Here is a 17,258-nt window from a genome sequence, read left to right as displayed (position 1 = left end):
TACCCTAAAAGAGTTAATTTTATCAGTTGTCACTTTAGGAAATCTCTTGACCTGATGATATGGATTCAAATTGGGTAGGGGAGGGTGGCTAAGACAAGGACACAGATAACATAAAGTGCTAGCTGGTGACACAATGGTTAGAGTGTTGGGACTGGAGTCAGGAAGACCTGAATTAAAATACAACTTCACACAATTACTGGTTGTGTGACCCTAGACAAGTCATTTAACTTCTGTCTGCCTCAGTTTTTTCATTTTTAAAATGGGGATAACAACATTGCCTACTTCTCAGGGTTGTTGTGAAGATCAAATGTGATCAAGTGTAAAATCCTTAAAATAGTGCCTTGACAGGGGCAGCTAGATAGCACGGTAGATAGAGCACTAGCCCTGAAGTCAGGAGGACCTGAGTTCAAATCCAGCCTCAGACCAAACACTTGACACTTACTAGCTGTGTAACCCTGGGCAAGTCACTTGACCCCAATTGCCTGAAAAAAAATAGTGCCCGACACATAGTAAGTACTGTGTCAATGTTTATCATTCTTATTATTATTATTATTATTAACAAAGAAGGACAGAGAGAGCATGTGAAAGGCATGCTACTAGGCACTCCTGAAAAAAAAAAAGGAATAAAATGGCAGATGCTTTCAAGGTGCTTACAGTCTACTGGAAATACAACATATAGAGAGTTCAAATCCTTCTTCAAGTATTTATTAGTTATGTGATCCTGAACAAGTCATTTGACCTCTTACAGCCCCTGTTTCCACAACTGTAAAATGGGGATCAAATGAAAGAAATATATGGAAAGCACTTCACAAACCCTAAAGTGCTAAGCAAGCAGCTGTGTGACCCTGGGTAAGCCACTTAACCCCATTTGCCTCAGTTTCCTCATCTGTAAAATGAGTTTTTGAAGGAAATGGCAAACCACTCCAAGAAAATTTAAAATCAGGACACGAAGAGTCCAACACAACTGAAAACAACTGAATAACAACAACAACAAAGTGCCATGTAAACATTAACTATCATAATTTTTATTAAATAAATGCAAAATAGAAGTGAATTAAATACAAAATGACTTCCAGAGGGAGGAAAGTACTAACTGAGGGTGGGGAGGTAGGGATCAGGAAAGATCTTGTGCACCATGGAGCACCTGAGGTGAGCATGGCCAGGAACTAATGATCCACAGGAGGCAGAGGTGAGGACAGGTGTGCTAAATTTAGGGAACAGCAAGCAGATAAATTTTTCTGGTTGTCGAATGTTGGGAGGGAATGAGGTGAAATGAATCTGGAAAAGTAAGCAGGAGTCAGGCTGTGAAGCTTTTAGGACCATTTCAAAACCACAAGAAAGAGTAGCAATGACTCAAACAACAAACTGTTGTTGAGTCTTTTCAGTCCTGTCCGCCTCTCCATAACCCCATTTGGGGTTTCCTTGGCAGAGATATTGGAGTGGTTTGCCATTTCCTTCTCCAGCTCATTTTACAGATGAGGAAACTGAGGCAAACAGGGTTAAGTGAATTGCCCAGGGTCACACAGGTAGTGTCTGAGGCCGTATTTGAACTCAGGTTTTCATGACTTCAGGCCCAGCTGTATGCACTGAGCTACCTATCTGCCTGTAATGAGTCATGCTGATGGGTATTAAGACGGCTAAACTGTGTGGTACAATGGAGAAAGTGTTCAATTTTGAATAAGAGGACCTGAGTTCAAATCTTATCTATTACTACTTGTTTGACCTTACTTACTCAAACTCTCTGGATTTCAGTTTCCTTAAATGAAGGTAGACTAGCTGATCTCTAAGGATCTTTTCAGAGGCAAATTTATAGTCCAATGATCAGAATAACATAGTCCATTTATACTAAATATGTCACACCATAAACAGCTTCATATGGATAAAGTAAATGCATTGTGTACAACTAAAGCTGGCAGTGGTGGGGGGGAATGGAGGAACTGGCAAATAAAAGGCTCACTATAAGAAGCCTTTTTCAAACTGGCCCATTTAATCAGTAACATGAAAACAGTAGCAAGAGAAAGCTTACAGATAAAACGAGCTGTTACTCAGTAATAATTCCATTTCACAGAGGATATTTCTCATTTCATTTAGAAAAATATCACTCTTTTAAAGGACTCAAAAATCCTGTAAAAAATAATTTCTCTAGTTGACATGAGGACTTTACTACAATACAAATCATTAATTGGTGTTACACCAGGCCAAATTACTCTGTCACTCTACTTGCAGACTTGAGTATTGGTAGACAAAAGGTCAACAGACTACCTTGACAAAATCTCCATAGGAGAGTCAAAGCCAAAACAATCCAACACAAACAAAATCTTTTGTGTGTGTGTGTGTGTGTGCTTTGAAATCAAATGAAAATTGTGACAATTTTCTTGAATAGTCATTATTGCTTCATTTATACTAAGAAATGGTATTCATTGATAAATGGTCCATTGTCATTTCTAATTTAATAAAAATGAGATGTTATAAATGTTATTTCATTTTGCATGAAGGAGTTTGACATTTTGCAAATAATCACAAATTTAGAGAACTGAGGTTGCTGTATCTACCTGGTGCCTAGGACAGTGCCTGGCATATGATGGTCACTTAATATTTGTGGATTAAATTGTTCAATTCAGTTGGATGGTACAGTGGATAGAGCACTGGGTCTGCAGTCAGGAAGATCTGAGTTCAAATCCAGTTCAGGTACTTATTAATTATGTGACTCTGGGTAAGCCACCTATAACCATCTCAGTTTCCTCATCTGTAAAATGGGGATAATGATAGTACCTCCCAGGGTTGCTGTGAAGATCAAATGAGGTTATATATCCAAAGTATTCAGCAAACCTTAAAGTGCTATATAAATGTTCACTGTTGCTATTATTATTATAATTATTATTGAATTATTTTTATATAACAGACATACATACATCAGACCATGAAGGGTTAATCATAGGCTAAGGCGTGCATCATGTAAAAATTTTCCTCAGTGTTCCTTTCAACTCCTACTCGTGTAACTTTTTGCTACTCCAGCAATGACTTGTCTCTATCAAATGCCAAGGGCCAACATTACAACACTCTTTCCAAATCTTTAGAAAAAATTTGCATTCTTCAACAAAACTGATTTGTCCTGAGTTCTATTTCCATGGAGCTTACTAACTCTAGTATAAAAATCTGATAACAATAGTAAGTATTTAATGATTTGCATTGTCCTAATGTCCTTATTTCGTCAAGGGATGTTCAAAGTTTACAGAGCATGCATGTAATATATTAATAGAAGAATAATTTTCTAATGGTGGAATTTCAGACATTGTGACAAATGAATTAGGAAATGTTGTGGAGGTAGGTAGGAGACAAGTGTATTTCCCTTGTTTTTCTCCATTCGCATAATCTACAGTGACAACTCTTGCTACTTGTAAAGCTGGGATTAATATTATATTATTTATTCCATTACATACTTGTCTTTTATATTTTTTATTAGAAATTCTTAAAACTACACCATTTGGGTATAGATCTAAAAACTATGAATTGGAACTTGTGACAATAATCCCATGAGAGTCTTTTAAACCATTACAGATATTCTATTACAAGACAAGTATGTCCAACTGGGACTGTAGGTAGAAAAAAAAATCTAATCATTTACCATAATCACACTCATTTTGGGGTCAAAATGCCAAGTCCATCCCACATCTTTTAGCTCTCCTATCACCCTCCTATCACCATGATCTACATCCCTAGTAGGCTTGAACCTGATCATTTATTATCACAGAAGCTTTACCTAGAAGCTTTTTCCTAATTTACAAAAAATCTAAACTGATTCTCTACCTTGTAAAGAAAAACAAATAAATGACCCTTCAAACAGCATCAAAATGAGAATATAAATATGAAAAAAATATTTAGATGTATATTAAAAACCCTAGCATAATGTATAGTTTACATTTAACATACTACATGGATAGAAGTTGCACTTTTGTGAAGTGTTTTTTAATATTCCTTTTTTTGTGTAGTCTGTGTGCTTTGTGACTATGTAATTTAACTATTTTAAAGAAGGTGGGATGAGTTATATACAGAACCCCTGACACTGGGAAGAGAGGGAGGGTTTTGGAAGCAAGGAAAGGTATTGAATAAGAATCCTATCCACCTTAAATCATTCTAAAGCCACAAAGAGGAATACTAGAGAGGAAATAAATTGCTTCTGCAAGTTAGCAACTTAATGCTTGTATTTTTCTCCCTTTAAATGGTAGCATATGACATTCAGCAATGGTACACGCTTAGTACTGCTCACAAAATTTCATTCTTGGATTAATGGCTTAAAAGCATTTCTATCATTTTATATGCTCCACATTGTCATTTAAAGTGAGGAACACTTTCTTCTGTGCCTGAACTTTAACAAATGTCATTTATTTTAAAAAAATAAGTTGACTTGGAGTTATTTTGCAAAGGTAACTGAGAGCATAAACTAGAAGTTAAGTTTATTAATAAATAGGTTAAAATGTCCAGTAAAATAATATTACACTTTTCCCACTTAAGAAACAGGGTAAAGAAAAGGAACCTAGGCTTTAAATATGAATTCAGATGCCCAGGTATTCCAATAATAATTTGTGTTGCTTAAATCATTGGTGTAATACGTAATTATTTATACCACATAGTTTATCCCCTTCTTTCTTGAAAGACACGCAGCTTCTTAATTTCTATTAAAATGCTTTAAGGCATCCAACAATAATCTGCCACTAGATTTTACTTATTACTAGCTTCATGCTATACTAGCATCATAGTAATGGCATCATAGATCTAGAACATGAAGGAATTTCAGAGGTCATCTTCAGTAATCCAGCCCCTTCATTTTACCCATAAGGAGGGGAGATTCAATGAGTGGCCCAGGGTAACACAGATAGGAAGTGTGATTCAACCAGGCCAAGGAGTTCAAGTATAGTCCTCTTTCTACCATATTTTGCTGCCATTTCAAAAGTTATCACTCAGCAGAGCTGGTTAACAGTAGTTATCATAAGCTGCCTTAAATAATTTATTATCCAGGTAGGATAAGCATCATAAATCAATAAATTAAATAATTTTAGATAGGATCATAGATCATAATTTTAGAACTGGAAAGGAATTTAAATGCAGTAGAGCTCAGTCAGTAGGTGCTATTATTATTTCCATTTTACAGATAAGGAAACTAAGGCTCAGACAGATAAAATAACTTATCCAGAATCACACAGGTAGTGTCTCGGGGGTATTTGAACCTAAGTCTTCTTAAGACATTCTTTCAGAATCAAAGAAAGATAGAATAAGAAAGAAGAAACATACTTAGAGATCACTTAGAACATGGATTATTCTTTTTTTTTTTACCTAAGTTGCATTTTTAAAATTTTTTTTAAATTTTTAATTAATTTATTTTGAATTATCAACAATCACGTCCACAAGCTTTTGAGTTTTAAATTTTTCCCCCTTCATCCACATCCACCTCCCTCCCAAAGACAGCATGAAATCTGATATAGGCTATACATAAATATATATTATATATATATATATTCCTATTAAACATATTTTCACATTAGTGATGTTGTAGGTAAGAATTAGAACCAATAGAAGGAACCACCAGAAAGAGAAAACAAAACGCAACAGAAGAAAAAAAAATAGGAAATAGTATTCTTCGATCTGCATTCAAACTCCATAGTTATTTCTTTGTATGAGGATAGCATTTTCCATCATGAGGCCTTTGGAGATGTCTTAGATCCTTGTATTGCTGAGAAGGGTTAAGTCTATCAATATTAGTCATCACACAACATGGTTATTACTGTGTACAAAGTTCTCCTGGTTCTGCTCATTTCACTCAGGATCAGACTATACAAGTCTTTCCAGTTTTTCTGAAGTCAGCCTGTTCATCATTTCTTATGGTATAATAGTATTCCATTACATTCATATACCACAACTTATTCAGCCATTCCCCAATTGATGAGCATCCTCTCAATTTCCAATTCTTTGCCACCACAAAAAGAGCTGCTATAAATATTTTTGTACATGTGAGTCCTTTTCCTATTTATATGATCTCTCTGGGATATAGCTCTAGAAGTGCTATATCTGGGTCAAAGGGTATGCATATTTTATAGCCCTTTGGGCATAGTTCCAACTTGCTCTCCAAAATGGTTGGATTGTTTTGCAACTCCATCAACAATGCATTAATGTTCCAATTTTCCCACATCTTCTCAACATTTACCATGTTCTGTTTTGTCATGTTGGCCAATCTGATAGGTGTGATGTGGTACCTCAGAGTTGTTCTGATTTGCCTTTCTCTAATCAATAGTGATTTCGAGCATTTTTTCATATGACTATAGATGGCTTTAATTCCTTCACCTGAGAACTGCCTGTTCATACCCTTTGACCATTTATCAATTGGGGAATGACTTGTATTCTTATAAATTTGACTTAATTCTCTACATATTTTAGAAATGAGGCCCTTATCAGAGACACTGGTTGTAAAAATTCTTTCCCAATTTCCTACCTTCCTTCTCATCTTGGTTGCATTGGCTTTGTTTGTGCAAAAACTTTTCAATTTAATGTAATCAAAGTTATCCGTTTTGCTTTTCATTATGTTCTCTATTTCCTGTTTGGTCACAAATTCTTCTGTTCTCCATAAATCTGATAGGTAGACTATTCCTTACTCTCCCAGTTTGCTTACAATATCAGCCTTTATATCTAAAACATAAATCCATTTTGACTTTATTTTGGTATATGGTGTGAGATTTTGATCTATGCCTAGTTTCTGTGATATTCTTCCACTTTTCTCAGCAGTTTTTGTTAAAGAGTGAGTTCTTATCCCAGAAGCTGGCGTCTTTGGGTTTATCAAATAATAGGTTACTATAGTCATTGACTACTGTGTTAAAACACGGATTTTTAACTCAGGACACATGGACCCCTATGTGGGCCACAGGTAAATTTCACTGGATCTGAGAACTTACATGGAGGGAAAAAATCTCAATTTCTGTTAACCTCTAATGGAAATTTAGCATTTCTTTCAGTCATTATTGTAAGCAACATATATTTTGATAAGGGTTTTATAGGCCTCACAAAACTGCCAAGGGGGTCCATGTCACTCAAAAAAAAGTTAAAGAACTGTTGACCTAGATCAACCCCCTTATTTTACACATAAGGAAACATGCTTAGAGAATAGAAATGATTTTCCCAATATCATACAAATTACAAACGACAGTACAGGACTTAGAACTGAAGTTTTTTGACTCAGTTCAGAGTTGTTTGTGCATTTGTTTTCCCTACTTTGCTCTTGCTACTTTATCACATTATTACTAAAAATTACCAAATCCTTACTTTACAATTCCTACTATAGAATAATAGCTATGGATTCTAGGAATATGTCTCAAAGCTACATTACATAGTTGGGATGCATGCTACAATTACATTATGCACCTTAGAAGTCGATTGGTTCCCTTTTGAATTGTGATATTGTTGACCTGAAATGCAGAGAGGTACAGTAGTTAGAGAGCTATCCTCTGAGTCACAAAGACTTGATTTAAGTTTTGCCTCTGACACAAACTGGCTGTTGGACCCTAAGCAAGCCTCTTAAACATATCAATGCCACAGGCAATTCCCTAAGTTTATATATGGGAACACAGATACTGATCTGCATCTACAGAGTGAATTTACTCCCTGGGACATCATTATATCAATTAAATCATATGTTCTGTCAAAAAATCGACTAAATCAATCTATATTTGCAAAATAAGAAAAAAATTTAAAACTAGTAAAATTTTAAGTATCTTTATTCTAACTATTTTAAGTTTATACACTTAAAGTGTTCTTTTCAGTTTCTCTGGAGACCTCTGACATAGTAGCCAGCTTTTGATCATGATTTTCAGGTAGTCCAGTGATTTTTAAGTTCTATCACTTTTACCTGAAATCTAGGACAAATTTTTTTAATCGTATGTGCCTTATATTTTCTTTTTTTTTCTTTTTTTCATTTTGTTTTAAATATTTTTTTTTGTTCATGGATTTGGTGCTTTCTGTTTGACTCATTCTAATTTTCAGTGAATTCTAAGGTATTCATTCTCCTTGACATTTTCCCTAGTTGTTTTTAATTTTAGCATGACATTTGATATCTCTTGTTTCCTTTGTTCCAGGCAGTCTTTCCCATTAGCCAATACACTGTAAATTTTACTTGGACTTATTACGTAGTTACTCTATTCTTTTGACTTAACCTCTGAGGCTTTTCTTAGTCAGCTTTTTCCACTGGCTTTTTCTCAGTCTCCGTTTAGTATGTTGTGTTTAACATTTTCTTCTGTTTACTCATCTCTGCAGCCTCAGTTTATGGACTAGGCCTTTCTGCATCGTTCAGATTCTGCCACTCCTATATTTTATATAGTGTAAGGATGTTCCTTTGGTGTTAGATAGAGTTACTAAAATTAGGCCTCAACTTCTGAAAAAATTTCTCTATTTTGGCTTAGTCTCCTGGCTTTTTTGTTTTGTTTTGTTTTGTTTGTTTGTTTTTAGGTTTAGAACTTGGATCTCTCTCTCTCCATGAATAGTCCCCAAACCCTGGTAGGCTCCATTGCTTTGCTGTGAAGGGACAAGCACCATGCAGGCATGAATTGTTCTGGCAGCAGGCCTTCTATAAGACTCCATCAGTTATTTTTTTCTATTTACCTTGAAATCTGTCAGTGAATCAACAGGTACTTATTAAGTACTTACTATATACAAGGTACTTTGCTAGCTGCTAGGGATATGACTGCAAAGAATAAAAAAAATTCAACTTATTATTAGCTTACATTCTAATAAGGGATACAGTAAGTACATATATAATACATACAACATAAAGTGAATGTGTGTGTGTGTGTGTGTGTGTGTGTGTGTGTTAAATACAAGGTAGTTTGGGAAGAAGATATCAGTTGTTGCGTGAGTCTGAAAAGACTACTTGAAGAAGATAGGGTTTTAGGTGTATTTCAGAGAAACAAAGATATGAGGCAAAGGTAAGGAAGGAGGAAATGACAGTCAGTCCATATTTAACATCCCTTATAATAACCTGGTTCCAACTTACCTTTCCAGTCTTATTATACATTACTTTCCTTTATCCACTCTTCAGTTCAATTGAATTGGCTGTTTTGCTGTTTGATTCCATGATACTCCAACTTCCTATGTAAGTACCTTTGTACTAGCCACCTCCAATAGTTGGAATGCTCTAATTTCCTACAAAATTCAGATAGAACTCTAACTCCTGCATAAGACAGGTTTCCCTCACTGTTAATGTTTTTCACTAAAATTAGTTTACATTTATTTTGTAAATATTTTGTACAGCTTTTTATATGTATACCTGCTGTTTCCCCCAAGAGAATTTAAGCTAGTTGAATTGTTTCATTGTTATCTTTGTATCCCCAGGGCCTAGTACTATGCCAGGAACAAAGTAGCGATTTAGTAAGAACTCGTTTATTGACTAGGAAAAATAAAAATAAAACACACACACACAGACACACACACACACATTAGTACATCCTGGGAGTCATACTGGAACATGTCAATACTCCTTGGAATATTACATGAAACAATTCCATCTTTGATCCCATCCACGGATTCTTAGCTATTGAAATACTATAAGCAGTTAATCTGCATGGGGAAATGGGCATATCTCACCCTTATTGCTCTCCTTAGTGAAAACATATTTTTAAATAATCCTTTTGGTTGGCCTTTATATTTTTTTTCAAGTTCATTTTGAGCTTTAGCTTTGTTAACCCTATTCTTAAAGGTTTATGCCACAAGTTTGTATAATCTTGTTGTTTATCATTTTGTCCCTGCTCTTTTACAATTTCTTTCTCTTTCCTTTAAGTATTGAATTCTCAGAACTTCATTTTAGTAAGCTTCCAGGCCTTAAGCGATTTTTACTTTTAAACTTTCTAGATACGGTTCTTATTTTTTCTCTGAAATTTGGAAATCCATTTAAAAAACAGAATGCATGACATACTCTGCCTTACATCCCTTTGTCTATTGGGAATTCTAAAATGATATGATCTCTTTTTTCCCCAAGGTTCAGGCCATTCCATTTCAATATACATTGCTTCCCCCAAAGGCACTGAAGCATAGAGTGCACACCTTCACATCAGGATGACATGAGTTCAAATCCACCTGCTGACCCTGGGAAATTCATTTAATCTCTCTGAGCCTTATCTTCCTCATATGAAAAATGGGAATGATAATGCCTATAGGATGGTTGATGGGCAAAAATAAGACCACGCTTATAAAGTCTTACATGCCAGCTGGTTTTATTATTTAAGCCTGCTAGTTTTCTTCTCATTACTTCCAGTACCTTCTGAAAGATGAAATGGATAAAAAACCAAGTCAAGAATTTATCAGCTCCTCTGCTTTTCACAAGATTTTTCAGATTTCCAGCAGCCACCTGGGCAATAAACACTATTCAAGTTTGTTTGTTTTTTAATAAAAATAGTACCTCTAAAGCTTATGGTAGAGTTTTATTAACAATATAAAATCCATTGATTTTTTTTATTTTAGGCAATTGGGATGAAGTAACTTGCCCAGGGTCACACAGCTAGTAAGTGTCAAGTGTTTGGTCTGAGGCCGGATTTGAACTCAGATTCTCCTGACTTCAGGGCCTGTGCTCTATCCACTGTGCCACCTGGTTGCCCCCCATTGATTTTTTAAAGTCAGAATTTGCAAATCAGAAAAATGTCCAATACGATTATTGCAATTAAACATGAAAAATGATCCTCAAGATTTGTTCACCTGAAGTTACATGATTGTTAAGAGCTGATGAAATGTTGGCTCCCAGCTCTGAATTATTTGTTGAAAGAAAAAAAAATAACTATTCATGTGGAATGTGATCTACTGAAAAAAGGTTAGTGGAAGAGGAAGAATTCTTAAAGCATGGGGTATCTTAAGTCTGATATAATACTTATTACACAAGTTAAGAATGTATTATTTTGATGACATATGGTTTATTACGTGGTCAGGTTGTCTTTTTCAGTAAATGAAGTCTGAAGCAGAAAAAGAGTTGATATATCCTTGCTGGCATTGAGTCATATGTTGTCAGACTAGCACCAGAAAATGTGATCTTGTCTGAACCAACAGCAGTGACTATTGAAGTTCAAACCCTTGAGATTCTAGAGAGCTAAGTATCATCGCTGGGGACCCTCTCCTTCCAGAAGAAGTATCCAAATTCCTACCCCCAGTTAACTCTTTTACTCAAACTGTCATGAAAAATGTCAGTATGGGCTCCGGGTTTTCTCAAATGAGGTTTTTTGTTTGTTTTGTTTTGCTTAGTAATTTTATTAGTGTCTATATTTATTTGCTACAAAGGAGGGGTTTTTTTTTGCATGGAGGGATTAATGGAGAGTATGTGATAATTATGGGATACTCATAGGAAAAAATGAAAGAAGAAAAGAAAGAAAAGAATGTCATTGAATAATTAAAATTAACATGCAGAAGGTGGAGGGGGAGAAGTTCAGAAGGAAAGAGACAAGTTAGATATCACTGGAACTAATTTTTGTTGTTCAGTCGTTGCAGTCATGTCTGACTCTTTTTTACCCTATGGACCAAAGCACACAGTACTGTCCATGGGTTTTTTTTTGGCAAAGATATTGGAGTGGCTTGCTATTTCCTTCTCCAATGGATTAAGGCAAACAAAGGTTAAATGACTTGCCCAGTGTCACACAGCAAGTAAGTGTATGAGGTCACATTTGAACTCAGGTCTTCCTGACCCCAGGCCCAGTGCTCTATGCACTGAATCTAACTGCCTCCATTGGAACTATTTTGTTCAGTTCAAATATAATATTAAAAAGTCATGCAAAATAAAGATCCATGGTGTCATAAATAATTTTCCTTTTTTTATAAGAAAATGTTCATACTTGTCATATTCCTAATAATATTAAAATTAAATTTTTACAATCAAACATATACTGCAACTCTCAATCTATCTGCACAGTACAAAGTGGGAGTCATCCCTTCTAAGGACAAAGCACTGACTTAGCAAACTCAAAAGTTTTCTCTTTTGGTGGAAGGAGGTATGGCTCTAGAATTAGAGAATTTGGTTTTAAATTTTGGCTCTGCCCTTTATCGTCTATCCAAGTAATTTTTGGCAAACCATTTGGCCTCCTTGAGACTCAATTTCCTCATCTATAAAATGACAGATTTGGATTAGTGGATCTCTAAGGTCAACCAGTCTGTGCAGTCTTTTACATTAGTATCTAAGAGTTCAATTTTTATAGCTATGGGTCCTGAAAAATTGGTGTGGATCTTATGCCAATATACCAGGCTGGCTTTAATCAAGGAAAATAATTTCTTTCTTTACTAATATACTGACATTCACAATTAAAAGCCCTTTACATTTGTTCCAAGGTACAAAGCAAAACTAACATCTCTAAAAGATATTAAAATAATGGTTCAGAGCAATTTACAATCAGATAAGCAAAATATCAAGTTTGAGTGGAAAGAATGAATTCATTTTAAATTGTGTATTCACCATTCAGCATTAAAGTGTTTAAGAGTTAATAATTCAAATGAAATGTCACTTTTACTTCTACCTAGGTAGTTAACATGCATGGATTTCATCACTGCCTTCTCTGGCTAGCAAAACAAACCTATATACTACGCCAGCATTCTTCCCTTATTGTTATCAATAGCTACATGAAGACTTAAGTATGAGAAATAATGGACTCCTTTCTTTCTACCATTAGATATTTAATTACCTGGGTGATCTAAAGGGGCATGGGCCCAAATATTCATCTCAGGAGTCTGCCTGATTTCTATACATTATACTAACTCGGGAACCCCTCTCATCGCACAAACCAGACTATATCCAGCAATAAAATCCCTATCATCTGAGCAGGAAAAGAGGGGAATCTTAAAGACTTAGCTCTTTGTCCCTAGTACATTTAAACTTTTCTCCTTGATTCCTTCTCTATCTGGAAAGGCCTCCTTGATCAAGAAATTCAACTAGGAAGGGGCTAAGAAGCAAACTATAATCCTTAAAAAAAAATCTAATTATGAAACAAGGTGAGTCAAAAGTGCATGAGGCTGAACTTTCAGTAATGAGTCTCTGGATTTAAAAGGTAGCAGAAATAACTAGATCCTGTTAAAAAAAATGCCAACAAATCTTCCCTGGCTAATGGGAACCCAGGATCCAGAAGACCCATGTTTGATTGACTAATATTGTGTGGACAGAATATTTGACACTGCTAAAAAGCCTTTTCTCTTATCTGGAGCTAGCTAGCTTTCTTTTCTTTCTCTGTCTCTTGGTCTCTTCCTCCATCTTTCCCTTTTCCTGTTCACTTCTCCTCCCCTTCCTTTCTTTGTCATTCTTCACCATGACTCTTTGATTTTTATCCACTCTTCCTGGATTCCTGACAGTTTTGTCTCATCACATAACATCTTTATAACCTTAACTCCTATTGACCTGGAACCTTGACTTGTGCCAAAAGAGCTCATAGCTAACCCATCTGTTTGTCTGGTTCTGAAGTGTCTGCAGGAAAACCTCACTTTTCTTTTTTTTAAAATTCAAGAAGGAATGTAATGTTCATCTGTCAAAGTCTACTTCTAGAAAGTGTTTAATATCAAACCTGAGTGAATTCATACAGGACGTCATTTATATTTAAAAAATCCAAAATAGAAAGTTTCACTCAGAGTCTTGTCACAGGAATACACACACACACACACACACACACACAAACAAACACTCACAAACTCAACTGGAATATAAAAGAATGAGATTTTAACAAATGAAAATTCATAAAATATTTTAGAATATCTTTCAGTCAGTTAATTTTTCTAGGTATTATAGTGTATGTTAATGGAATGAATGTGTTAATTAAACTTATAAAAGTGTATATCACTTATCCATGGTCATATATTATAGAATGGTAAAAACTGGACCTCTGGGCTCTATGTGAGTAAATATGTTTTCATTTTTAGGTCCTATAGACTCTTTCCATATTTCAGCAAATACTTTCACACATTTTTTACTTCAATCAACAATATATATTTTTTCTCTTCTCAGTTGGTCCTATTTTTATTTACACATGAAGCAAGAATACTATTGCTGTCATTTTTTCCCCCCAAGGCTCATCCCAATTTGTATGTATATAAAGAGATAGATAGATAGATAGATAGATAGATAGATAGATAGATAGATAGATAGATAAAAGTAAACTGCAGTTAATTAGAATAGAAATATAGAAGAGATTGGTAAATAAAATTTCAGGGTATTTTAAGTTGTAAGATTATGCATGATCTTTTTCATTTAGGCCCAATGATTCCAATTGTTTCCAATGGAATTACTGTGTGTATCTGTATGTGTGTGTGTGTGTGTGTGTGTGTGTGTGTGCTTGTGTGTGCATTAGAAATTTCAAAAGATATTTTCATCAAAGGAAAAAGGACATAAAATTAAAGGGAAAAATATTTTACAAGCTAATATCAGATATTTGATAATTTTTATTGTTCATAACTGATCTCATTCAAATCAAAATACACTTCCCTCATACTTTAACTAAAATTTTGAGTATATAAGATAAAGACAATTCTTTATGATAATAATGATCCAACTCCCAAATACTTCATGTCATGAAATATAGCCAATAGAAAGAGGTATCTATTGAACTACAAACATCAATAATTAAAAAGTAATTGGCAAATCAACATGCAAATCAAACCTTCAGGTTTCTTTTTTCTTTTCTTTGTTTCTTTTTCTTTTTTTGAAGTGGGTAACTGTTCTCCAATGAAATCATTTGATCACGGAATGATCAAATTATTAAGCTAATTTCTAGAAGTAATGACATGGATGACAAAGTTAACTTCCATTTTAATACATCAAGTTTGGCTATAATCAGTGGTTTACATTTTTAATGTTCAGTGCACTCTACCATAGTTTGTCTTTTTTTGGGGGGTGGGGTGGGTGGCTAAGCAATGGGGTTAAGTGACTTGCCTAGGGTCACACAGCTAGTAAGTGTTATGTGTCTGAGGCTGGATTTGAATTCAGGTCCTCATGAATCCAGGGCCAGTGCTTTTTCCACTGTGCCACTTAGCTGCCTCGAGAGCCATTGTTTTGAATCCTATTTCTGATACTAGTTGTGACATTGCATGCCAGTCACTTACTTATCTTCTCTAAACCTCCGTTTACTTAGTCATAAAATAGTATGACTCTGACAAGTTTTTCCTCAGCAGGTGCTTGTGAAGATCACGTAATCAGAAAGGTGGTGGAGTAGTTTTCTCTTTCCCTCTACTTGTATCTTCCCAATTGTTACTGCAAACAGACTCACAGGTTTGTACTTCAGGGTCTGACTGTGGAGGTCCCTGTCTGATCTTTCCATAGCAATGACTTAGTCAGAAATGCTCCACATCCCTTCTCTTCTCCCCTTAGCTTAGGACCTTGCTTCAAACTTCCTAAGAAAAAAAAAAGGAGGTAATGGGGCATTTCCTGGAGAATTCTTTTCTCCTCATATATCACTCAGATATTCTCCACCTGTATTTCCTGATGTATTCCTGTGAAGAGGTGGCTCTTTTTGCCAACGTCACTCCTCTATTTATGGTCTGGATTCCATATCCTCCCATCTTCTCCAGCAGAATGACTCCATTATTATCCCCATTTTCTCTCTTATCTGCAATTTCTTTTTTTTTCCCTATTGGCTTCTTTACTGCTATTTGACTTCCTTTATCCTTAAAAACCTCAAGTGATCTGAACGTCAATTGTATCTATCATATCCCTCTTCCCCCTTTCAGCTAAAATCATGAGAAAGCCATTTATACTAGGTGCTTCTACTTCATTGCCTCTCATTCACTTTGAAATCCTATGTAATATGGTTTCTCTCTTCATAATGCAACTGAAACAACCCTCTCTAAATTTCCTACTGTTCTCGTATTTACCAAACATAATGACTTTTTTCTTAACTCTTATGCATTTCTGTAGCTTTTGACTCGGTAATGTTCTGAGTTCTCTCTCCCCTTTAGGTTTTTCTGATACTGTTCTCTCTCCTGGGTATCCTTCTACTTGTCTAACCACTCTGTTTCTTTTACTGAATATTTACCAAAGTCACTGCCACTAACTAAACTGACCAAAGATAGTCCCCAATGCTCTACAGTGAGCCCTCTTCTCTTCTCCCTGTTTATTATCTCAGTTGGTGATTTCACCAGCTCCCTGGGGTTCAGTTATCATCTCTATGCAGATGATTCTCAAAAATACAGATGTACCCTTACATTCTTATTTGAACCCTAACTTCATGTTCCCAACTGCTTTCTGACATCTGAAGTTGACTGTCTTATTGTCCTAACAAGCTCAATGTGTCCTAAATGAATTCATTATCTTTCTTTTCAACCCCTCCTCTCTTCCCAACTTTCCTATGACTGTCAAAGTCACTATCATCCTCTCAATCACCTAGTATCACAATCCTGATGCAATTTTGGATTCCTCATTTTCAATCACCCCAGATAATCTGTTGTCAAATCTTGACATTTCTACTTTCACAACCTGTCTTACACATATGCTCTTCTCCACTGACACAAGCACCATTTTGTCACGGGACCTCATCATCTCTAGCCTATACTGTTACAATCGATTTCTAATTGTTCTTCCTGCCTGTACTCTCTCTCTCTAATCCATTCATCCTCCACTCGGTTGCCAATGTGATTTTCCTAAAGTGTTAGGCTGATCATATCACTCTACTACTTCATAAATTCAAGAGGTTGCCTATTGCTTTCTAGGATCAAATATAAGGTACTTTGTCATTTAAAGCCATTCACAATATGGCCCATTTCTATCTTTACAGCATCCATACAGTCACTCCCCTCCACATATTCTATGATCTAACTACAACTGGCTCTTTTGCTGTCTCTATCAGGTACCATTCCACAGCCCAGGCTGAGCACTTGCATAAGGGGTAGAGCTGGGGCCATAAGTTCTTGGGAAATAGACAGAGATACCAATTTGACAAACTTTATGAAAGAGACATGTGGAGAGACTTTTAAGTTGCAGACATGTAGAGGAAGTCAGCTCCTGAACACATCCCGGTTTGCCTTCCTAAGGATTTCAGAGACTTTTCACTTTGGTGAAATCTGGTCTCTCTTTTGGTTGAGCTGAGATCTTATTTTGATTACATCTAAAGGCTTACTCTGGTATTTTCTGATATAGTCTAATCTGAACAGCTCCTTTGATTTTTGTTTGCTGTTTTGTCTGGATAAAGGGGCTTACTCCCTATTTTTTATTTGTGATACACATATATGTGTGTGTGTGTGTGTGTATAATAGCTTATAATGCTAATTTTTATATAGAT

Source organism: Vombatus ursinus, unplaced genomic scaffold, assembly GCF_900497805.2.
Source record: "Vombatus ursinus unplaced genomic scaffold, bare-nosed wombat genome assembly UNPS02014791.1, whole genome shotgun sequence".
Lineage (NCBI taxonomy): Eukaryota > Metazoa > Chordata > Mammalia > Diprotodontia > Vombatidae > Vombatus > Vombatus ursinus.
This window is presented reverse-complemented; position numbering follows the sequence as displayed.